The sequence below is a fragment of the Mustela nigripes genome, chromosome 16, assembly GCF_022355385.1.
Source record: "Mustela nigripes isolate SB6536 chromosome 16, MUSNIG.SB6536, whole genome shotgun sequence".
Taxonomy (NCBI): Eukaryota; Metazoa; Chordata; class Mammalia; order Carnivora; family Mustelidae; genus Mustela; species Mustela nigripes.
This window is the reverse complement of record NC_081572.1, coordinates 57,611,955-57,622,227: the sequence shown is the minus strand read 5'-3', so window position 1 is coordinate 57,622,227 and position 10,273 is coordinate 57,611,955.

Below are 10,273 nucleotides of genomic sequence, written 5' to 3'. Positions count from 1 at the left end.
TGTCAGGGGAGAGTATTTGTTCCTTTTTTACTTTTTTTGGAAGATTTTATTTATTATGAAAGAGTAAGAGAGGGAGAGAGCAAAGCCAGGGGGAAGGACAAAGAGCAAAGCAGATTCCCCACTGAGCAGGGAGTCGATGCGGGGCTTAATGAGGGGCTCAATCCCAGGACCCCAAGATTATGACCTGAGCTGAAGGCAGAGGCTTAACAACCAAGCCACTCAGGCGCCCCAAGATTCTTGGTCTGTAAGGGTTAGTAAAGCTTGAGGATTGCATCCGTAGGGCACTAACTGACCGGACCTGCAGACACGCTGCAGCGGTAAGACATGGGGTAAAGACTAGACTGCTGGCCAGGCGAAAAGAAAAAAGCCACCATTACAAACCTGGCGTCGTCCTATTCACCAGAGTGAGTGCGGTGGTGGTGGTGCCCAAGTGCAAAGCTGCGGAAGGCCCCAGCGTTCCCGCATGAACAGGGACAGCCGGGAGTCCGCAGGATGACACCCCGGGACCCGTGGCCCCTGCAGCTCCCAGCTCAGCGCGGGCGGTGAGGACGCCAGGTACGGCTCTGAAGGGCCCTGCCACCCCAGGGTGTCTTCTGTGACTGGGGGATGCGTCACTCTGCCCCCCCAGTTACTCGGTTAGTGCCAGCATAGACGTGATGGCATACACCTCAGTGTTTCATATCTGCATGGGTCTTGGTGGGCCTCCGCGGAGAAACTTCAAGAGGAGATGAAGGCCCGGGACCAGCTCTGGCCAGGACAGCCCGGCCTCGGTGTCCATGCTCAGGGCTGCGCTCTCAGCCGGAGAGATGCTCCCCAAGCCCCGTCTGTCCCTCTACCCACCTAGGACAATGTTAACCTTGCTCTTTTTTACTTCAAGTGCCTAAAACTGGTCTGAACAAACTGGTTGGCAGCATGTGGTCACCATTGCTAGGACACCGTCTTATGCCATTTTTAAAAGCTGGGGACATGAACACCAAGTCTTACCTTGTCTCCTGGTTTCCAGCCTGCCACCATCCGTCACCATGCCCTACATTTTTCCGGACATGAAGGACGGTCTGGAGAACATTGCCCAACTCTACAGAACAAAATCAGAAAGGGGCACAGTGCTGACTGGACCACGTGTGGGACTTGTGTACTTATGTGTAACATGCATGTCGTGTATGCAAAAATCCTGTCTCTTCACTGGAGACCAGCAAGGAAGGGCTGGGGAGGGGAGAAAAGCCACAGACAAGCAGCCCCCCCAACTTTTTCCTTCCATAATCATCTTGGGAATATTCCAAGGGGGGAACAGAATGAAAGAATTTGCAAGTTCTAGAAACATCCACACGCGAAGGAGGTGGGTGCAGGCTTTCAAGTCTTCACTTAGTGTGGACAGGATGCGACGTGGGACTTTGTCCCTGAACCCTCCCACAGCCCCTTGGGAGTGGGCACAGGAGGTCTGGCGGTGGAATATATTGGGGTGATGAGGCCACTTCACAGCTAAGAAACCCAGTGGTGCATTGGTCCCCGGGGCCAAGTGAGTTTCCCTGGTAACAGTCCAGAGCGGCAGGGGGCCCTGGTCCACGAGGTCACCTGGGACCTCCAGCTCTTCCGATCCGCTGCTCCCTGCAGATCAGTGTCATTATCTGTGCAGTTGAAGCAAGCTTGGGACGCCCGTGAGACGCCCGGCTGGCAAGAGGGGGAAGAGCCCGAGGCCGGTGTTTCGAGACCCATACTTGGAAATGCCACACATCAGCACTGTTTACCATTCGTCGCCAGGACCTGAGTCACAGGAGACTCGGAAGGTGGCCGTGTGGCCCTCACATCTGTTAGGATGCCGGAACCCGGGTTGCATACAGCAGGAACAGGGGCCGAGATAGCGGGAGCAAGGGCTCGGCCCTGCGCGTGCAGACTGTGAAACTAGCCATGGCGCCAGCAGCGTCGACGGTCACGTGCCTCTGGGGTCGCGGAGGCAGCTGGGGGGCGGGGGGCGGCGGTGCGCAGCCGGACGTCCACGCACAGTCCGCTGCGGGAGGACCCAGGAGATAACCAGCGGGCCCCTCTGGGGAACGTTTTGGGGTCACCTAGTAAAGGGGGGATGCCCACGCTCCAGGAAGCGCGAATCCACCCGTACAGACCGGCTCTAGAAACACACGTCCCGGGGCGCCACGAGCTCTAGAAACACTCGTCCTGGGGCACCGGTGCCGGAAGGTCGTGGCCGAAGCCCGCCAGCGCCCGGGGTCCCATAACGGACGCGGCCCCCCGGCACCAGTGCGTGAGCTCGTTACACCCATCGGACGGGTCTCACACACAGGATGTCCAGTGGAAAAGGCAGAAGAAGAGACAATGCGCTCTTCGTGCCAAGTTTGAAAACGAGCAGCCCGATCCCGCGTGGGCGGCTGTGGGAGCCCAAGGCGGTGAGAAGGGCCGGATGGGGCGGCGGGTCTCCGCGCTGGAGGCAGTGGGGGCGGGACTGAACCGGTGGCCGAGGGCACAGACTGGGGTGGTCCGAGCAGGGCGTCTGTGGGAGGGGGAGTGGGGAGCTGACATTTTCATTTTTTCTTCAAGAGAATATTAAATCATTTATTGATTACACATGATAATGGCTGATACACAAGCTTTAATCCCATCTACAAGTTTATCTGATACCATAATTCAATTTAGATATATTGCATAGGATGTGCCAACAATCATATTAATAACCAAATACACTCCAGGACTTTGCTTGGGTAATCTTTTAATGGTGAACTCCAGGGCACAACGCATTAACTGTCAGTTCAACTACACCAAGATTTGCGGAGGCAATGAGTTCTGTGCCCAACAGGTTGCAAATTTCAAATGGAACCTGGCATCGCCCTCAAGGAAATCTAACTCCACACTGTTGGGGTAGTGTACCAAGATGGCTTCTGAGTAGACTAACTTTACGCAGCACATTTAAAAAAAAAGACACATTTATTCAGCGTCATGATCAGACTATTACATTTAGCAATCGACAGCATGGGTGCAAAAAAAAAAATCTACATTAAAACCCTTTGTTGGAATGCTTTACATCTTCCACAGAACAGAAACTAAAATAACCTGTTATACAATTAGTCACAAATACAGCCCTCAAGTTTTTTTGCCCATACACATGAGCATTGTTTAAAACATGTCTTCTTTGTAGCCACTAGGCCCTGCCACCACTGTGCTTGGCTGAGTTAACAAATCTCTTATAACCTGTAGCTTCTCTGTCACGTCTCTGGCTCTCCTCTCCTGCTAAGCTTTGTTCCTGGTAGTAATTAAAACCTTCTGCCACTGCCGTAGCTCCTGCTGCTGCTGGAACCACCATAGCCATGTTGGTGAATTATCGGCCTCCACCACCATAAGGGCCAGAGCTTCTGCCTCCAAAATTGCCTCCTTTCATGGGTCCAGAATTTGAGGATTGATGGTTGCATTTGCCAACATCATTATAGCTTCCGCCACCTCCAAAGTTGCTTCCATCATTACCAAATCCGTTCTAGCTGTCCCCACTGCCACCATATCCACCACCACCTGATGGCCACCAAAGCCACCTCGACCACTGAAGTTTCCCCGCGACCAAAGTTGTCATTCCCACCAAAACCACCTCCACAACCACCACCAAAGTTTCTAGAACCACTTCGACCTCTTTGGCCGGATGAAGCACGAGCCACCTCCTGCTTAGAGAGCGCTTTCCTCACTTCACAGCCGTGGCCATGCACAGGATGGGATTTCTGAATGACAGTCTTGTCGACAGAGTCATGGTCATCCAATGTTACAAAACCAAAACCTCTCTTTTTACCATTACCTTGGTCAGTCATGATCTCAGTCACTTTGATTTCCCAGACTGTTCGAAATAATCTCTTAGATGACATTCGTCAGTGACTTCTTTAATGCCACCCACAAAAATCTTTCTCACAGCTAAGTGGGCACCAGGTCTTTGAGAATCTTCTCTCGACACAGCCCTGTTTGGTTCCACAATCTTCTGTCCACCCTGTGTGGATGCATTCATGGCTGCTTCCACCTCCTCCGCAGGGACATATGTCACAAGCCCAGAGCCTCTGGAGCACTTGGTGTTTGGATCTCTCACACAGTCCGTAAGTGCTCCCCAGTGCTCAGAACGGCTCCTCACACCCTCATCGGTTGTTTCAAAGCTCAGACCTCCCGTGAAGAGCTTCTGCCGCTGTTCAGGCTCTTTGGGAGACTCTGATTTGGACATGACGGTGGTGGGAGGGTAGACTTGAAGGATGCTTGCTCGGCAGCGTCCATGGACAGAAAGCTGGCATTTTCATTCCTGGAGAAAGAACTGGAAAACGCGGAGAGGGAGGAAGCTGGAAGTCGGCGGTGTTGGATTAGAAGTGAATGTGCCCCCGTGGACCCCACTCTGCCACACCCTCGGATGCTCTGGAGGGAAGAGTCGATGTGACATGGTCCCCTGTGTGTTTGCCGGGCCCTGTTTAAGGGCTCAGATTGTCGGATTAGGACCCCCTACTCCCCTATGACCTCGTCCTTACTGATTACATCTGGAGACCCTGTCTCCACCTAAGGTCACATTTGGAAGTCTGGGGCGGGTGTGAGGGTTTAAACATATCTTCTGGGGGGACACAGTTCAGAGGGTTAGTGGGGTTAACAATAGCCGGCTCTTGCCTTTTGAATGCCATTCTGCTCAAAAACGAAGGAGGGCTCCTGGGGAAATGGCCGATTCCAGGATTTCCCCAGGATCAAGGTAAGTCTGACGTGATCTATCTGGGGACAGCGTCAGCTCCCACAGGCTAAGGGCCCAGGCTACCAGACTGCCCCCTGCCCCCGAAACCATTGCAAGTCCACAAGTGCCACAGGCTACCTGCAGCTGCTGTGATATAGAGCAGGTTGGAGGGTCCCACCGCCCCCTTCCTCGGGCTGGATTAATCTGCTGGAGCAGTGCACAGACCTCAGAGAAACACGCAGGCTCACCATTTCATTAAAGGGTATCATAAGGGATGGATGCCAATGACCAGCGAAAAAATGTAGGGGATGTCCTGCCCCAGGGGACGGGGGTGTGTGTCACCCAGCTAGAAACTGCCCAGACCCCACACTGCTGGGATATTGATGGGGGCTTCATCACCCACGCCTGATGGATCACTAAGTCTATTTCCAGATCTTGTCGCTTCTCGAGAGACTAGGGGGCAGGAGGGGCGAGCTGCCATCTCCAAGCTTGCTGTCATGGCTCAGCCCCCAGCAGGAGCGAGCCCACCCAGAGCCAGCCCAGTAGAAGGAAAGCTACTCATGCCCCCCAGGAGATGACGAGGGTTTCAAGGGCGCTGTGTCAGCAACTGGGGGCAGAGACCAACCAAAGCAAAAAAAAAAAAAAAAAAACTGAAAAGGAAAAGCAGTTGTCCTTCTCCCCGCCGCCCCATTTTCTGAGCTCCTCTAAGAGACCTTTCATTCTGTAGTTTGAATTTTGTTTTTTGTTTTGTTTTGTTTTTTTTTTTTTTTACCACGTATGTGAGGTTTCTTTTAAAATTCTAATATAGTACTATCTCCTGGTCAGGAACCAGTGAACAAGACATCTCCTTGTATCTGCACTGACATGATTTAAAGCCTGGCTGCGGGTTCTGAGGCCAGGATTGCGCTGGGGGCCGGGGTCCCACCGCATCAGGGCAGGAAGTCAGTGCTGCTAATGTTGATAATAATTTATGACCCCTGCCTTCTGGGCGGACTGAGGAAGAACGAGCAACAGCCACAAAGTAAGTGTTTGCACGCATCGTAACATTCAGGCTTTTTTTTTTTTTTTTGCACTGGGAAGTCTGGTGAGGGGCGGGAGGTGAATATGGCACATGAATATTTATAGGTTGTATTAGTCAGGGCTCTCCAGAGAAATAGAACCCACAGGATGTATGTGACTATGTAAATAAATATGCACATGTATTGAGAGAGAGAGATTTTAAGGAATCAGCTCGTGCAACTGGAAGGCTTAGCAGGTCCCAGATCTGCAGGGAAGGGTGGCAGACTGGGGACCAGAGCAAGATTGCTGTTTCAGAAGGCTGCCGGCCACGGCCAGAGCAGTGCATAGAGGAGGCCAGCCTTCCTGGTCAGGCCTCCCTCTGATGGGACGAGTTTACCTCCTGTGTGCAGAGCTGTCTGCTTTCCTCAAAGTCTACAGACTTAGGTGCCCGGGGGGCTCAGTTTGGTGAAGTTTCTGCCTTCCGCTCAGATCATGATTGCAGTGCTCCGGGATAGAGACCCTGCTCAGTGGGGGAGCCTGCTTCTCCCTCTGCCTCTGTTCCCCACCCCCCATGCTCTGTCTCTCTCTCTCAAATAAGTAAAACCTGGGGAAAAAAAAATCTACAGACATCTAGAAGCCACAGCAATATCTAGAATAGTGTTTGACCAACTACCTCTGTGCTGTGGTCTAGCCATGTTGGTCCATGATGCGCATCACAGAGATTCTGGATCAAAAGATGTGGTCCTTTTCTTTTTGTTTATTTATTTGAGAGAGAGAGAGAGAGAGAGACTAGGGGGAGGGGCAGAGGGAGAAGGAAAATCTCCAGCAGACCCCCTCGAGCCTCCCCCGAGACTCTCTGAGCAGAGAGCCGGATGCGGGGCTCGATCCCAGGACCCTGAGATCACAACCTGAGCCCAAGCAGATGCTTAACCGACTGAGCCAGTCAGGCGCCCCATATCTGGGATTTCAGATTCTGTCCTCCCACCTTTCAGGTTGAGCCTGGTGTTGGGGTGAGGGTTCAGCGCACACTCTCCTCCTCTTTCTGCCCTGAGCCTTCCTGTCTTGGGAGAGAAGAGTCAAGCTGCACCCCGTTTGCCAGAATCCTCCCCGTTCCCCACAGGGCCCTGATTTTGGAAGCCGACTTTTTCCTTCTGTGTTTGGAGAGTGTACCCCTTCCTCTGAGGCCGTAAATGTGGAATAACTACTTAGAAGAGTGAAGGAGGAAAGGGTGAGCGTTTAACAGGAAAAGTGGAGAAAAGCTGGATAATATTTCAAAATGTTATCCTTCTTTGCAAGTGAAGGGGTCCCCGTTACATCACAGCGGCCTAACAGTTATTTTGAGCCAAAGACAGCTGAGAGTTAACAAAGGCAGGAAGAGGCTTTGCCTGAACCCTCCCTTATCTGACTAAAAGTAGAGCTTCTGGGAGTGAGATCGCCATAAATCCCCTCTTTGGGGTGGCTTTGTTCCTGAAAAGGAGGTCAAGCACGAAACTATGATAAACCCTTTTCTGGAGGAGCTTCGTGGCCTTGAAGAAGACAGCATTGAAGGCATCATCACAAACCACTCTGTCTCCTGTTTTATTCCCCAAAAAGCCCATTCATCTTTCCTAAAGAAATCCATTGTTCTTCCCATAGAAGCTTTTAGCTCCCCACTCCCTTTCTCCTGCTAGTATGTGTGTGTATGTAATTTAATATAAGTTAATATAAAATTTATATATATTTATATGTACTTATGTACATATAAATATATATTACATATATACATATATAAATATATATAAATTTTATATATGCCCCTGTCTTTGGTGATCGAGCCAAATTACTTTGTGAATTCCTGCATGCACACATGAATAAACTTTGTCTTTTGTCTTGCTAAGTTCAGTTTAATTTACAGGCCCCCAATACCGCACCTAAGAGGGTGGAGGAAAGGTAATTTTTTCCCCCTCAAAACAAGTAGTAATTTTAGAGTTTTAGGTAGAATTTAGGGACTCCAGCTTCCACAGAGGGATTCTAGTATCAGACAACCCACCACAGGGAAGTGGCTTCTATCAACCCCCTTAAAGATTTTCACAGTAGGAACATGCTTGCTTGAAGCTGTGGAGGAAGAGTTACAAAGGAGGCCTGAGGTTTCGGGGAGCCACCTCAGTGCAGGTCTCAATCCTAGAAAAAGGGGTCGCTAGTGGGAAACGTTTGCAGGCATACCTGTATTTCCAGGAACCAAAGACAATACAGTATTATGTCTGCTTTTCCCAGTTTTTTCCTATGCTTGTCTACTTTTGCTTTCTACATAATCGGACTCACGCTTGTCCTTACTGTTTTGCAACTTTAACTTATTTATTACTTAAATATAAGTTCATACTGTGAATATGAGCATTTTTTTCAGACCACGAAACATTTTCAGACATCCTGAATTCTGATGGCTGCAGAGTATTACATCACACAGATGTCCCATGACTGTGGGTCATCGATCCCTGGTGCTAGGACAGTAGGGTTTCCTCTGCAAGGCTTCGTAGTGATACAGTGTTGCTTTGAACATCTCTGTATAGAAATGTTTGTGCGAGGACCCCGCTTCTTTCTTCTTCTTTTTAAAAAATTATTTATTTCAGAAAGAGAGCATAAGTGAGCGGAAGAGTAGTGGGAGAGGGAGAAGCAGCTCCCCACTGAGCAGGGAGCCCAACACGGGACTCGATCCCAGGACCCTGGAATCATGACCTGAGCCAAAGACAGATGTCTAGACCAGGCCACAGCATTTCCATGTTCATCACCCAGAAAGCCTCCCGTGTCCCTCCCCAGTCAATGCCTATCCACTCCCCAGCAATGGCCACTATGACCCGTCGCTGTTGAATATTCTCGCCTCTCTTTGAACTTCATATAAATATAATCATCAATACTCACTCTCTGGCCCCTGGGCTTTTTGTCCCAACACCGTGTCTGGGAGATTCATCGGTATTATCATACCTCTCAGTTACTCATTCTGTCTACTCCCCCTGCACTGTAGTATTCTGATGTTGGGATATACCAAACCTACCCATTGTCCTTTAACATTGTTTCCAGTCTGGGGACCTGAATGGTGCATGTGCACTTATGTCCACGGTGTATACACCCAGGGATGCAATTGCTGGCGGGTCTACTGAGCTGTAGCAGACGAGCATCAGGTGGTTTTTTCCAAAGCCACTGAACCAGCATCTACAGGTCCTAGTAATATGTGAGCGTCCCATCCACTCCCTGCCCTCATCAGCACTCTGTATCCTGGATCTTTTTCCTCTTAGCCATTCTGGTGGATGTTTAGTGAAATCTCACTGCGGCTTTCATTTGCATATGCATATTTTTATTAGGAAAGTAACATATTTACATATACACAGAGGGGTACCTGGCTGACACAGTAGAACGAGTGACTCTTGATCCTGGGGTTGTGAGTTCAAGCCCTGTGTTAGGCGTGGAGCCTACTTTAAAATAAAATTAGATAAAATAGGAAAAGATAAGATAAGATTAAAAATACATAGAAAATTTGGGAAGTACAAAAAAGAAACGAAAAACTGAAAATCGTTTCACCCCACCGACCTTTTCGCTCCTTCACGGGCTTCATTGGGTTTGGGGCACACATGCCATTTTGAGTCTGTACTGACTTCCATTCCCACCAGCAAGGCATAAATGCCTAGTTTTGTTTTTGTTTTCTGGCTGGGATTATTTTTTCAAATTTCCAATTTGTTGTTTTGGTGTCTTGTTATGGTTTTATTTAACATTTCTTTTTTTCTCAGTGAGATTGGAGTTCTAAACATTTTTTATTTACTTTTTTTTAAGATTTTGTTTATTTGAGAGAGAGAGAGGAAGAGCACGAGCAGGGGAGGAGGCAGACAGAGAAGCAGACTCCCTGCTGAGCAGGGAGCTGGGTGGGACACAGGGCTCTGTCCCAGGACCCCGAGATCATGACCTGTGCTGAAGGCAGATGCTTAACCCACTGAGCCACCCAGGCTTTTAGCTGGGTGTCTTCTTTAAAATATTTGTGGAGAAAGTAAATGCAATAGTGAGAAAAGATTCTGTTCACCGTGGCATGGACACTAAAATGTGCAGGACCTATCAGAATCACATTGTAAAGCTTTACTGAAAAAATTTTAAAAATGGATAAATGGAAAAAACCCACAAAGATAAGAGATGCACGATGGTGGAGATGGAAATTCTCCAAAATTAATTTGTGTTATATCTTGTTTCTTTGATGCTCAAGTATTAGCTCTCATAATTTTGAGGAGCTCTTCATTTCATTTACAAAACAGAGTTTTATCCCCCCCCATGTGTATCCTTCTTTCTCGCCTCAAAGAGCTTTGTCAGATTTTTTAGAGCTAAAGTTAAATAGTGCTGATAATGTACCCTTGCCTTGTTCCCGTTTCAAAGCGGAATAATTCATGTTTCTCCATTAAGTGTAATTTTGACTTCTGGTTTTCAATAGAGCCTTTTGTCATGCTAAAGAGGCAACCTTTTCTTGCTTTCAGCAAGCGTTTCAATGAAGAACTCCTTTTGGCATTTATAGAAATAATTATGTGAATTCTTACAATTTTTTCCAATAATATTATTGATTATGTCAACGACTTGAGCTTC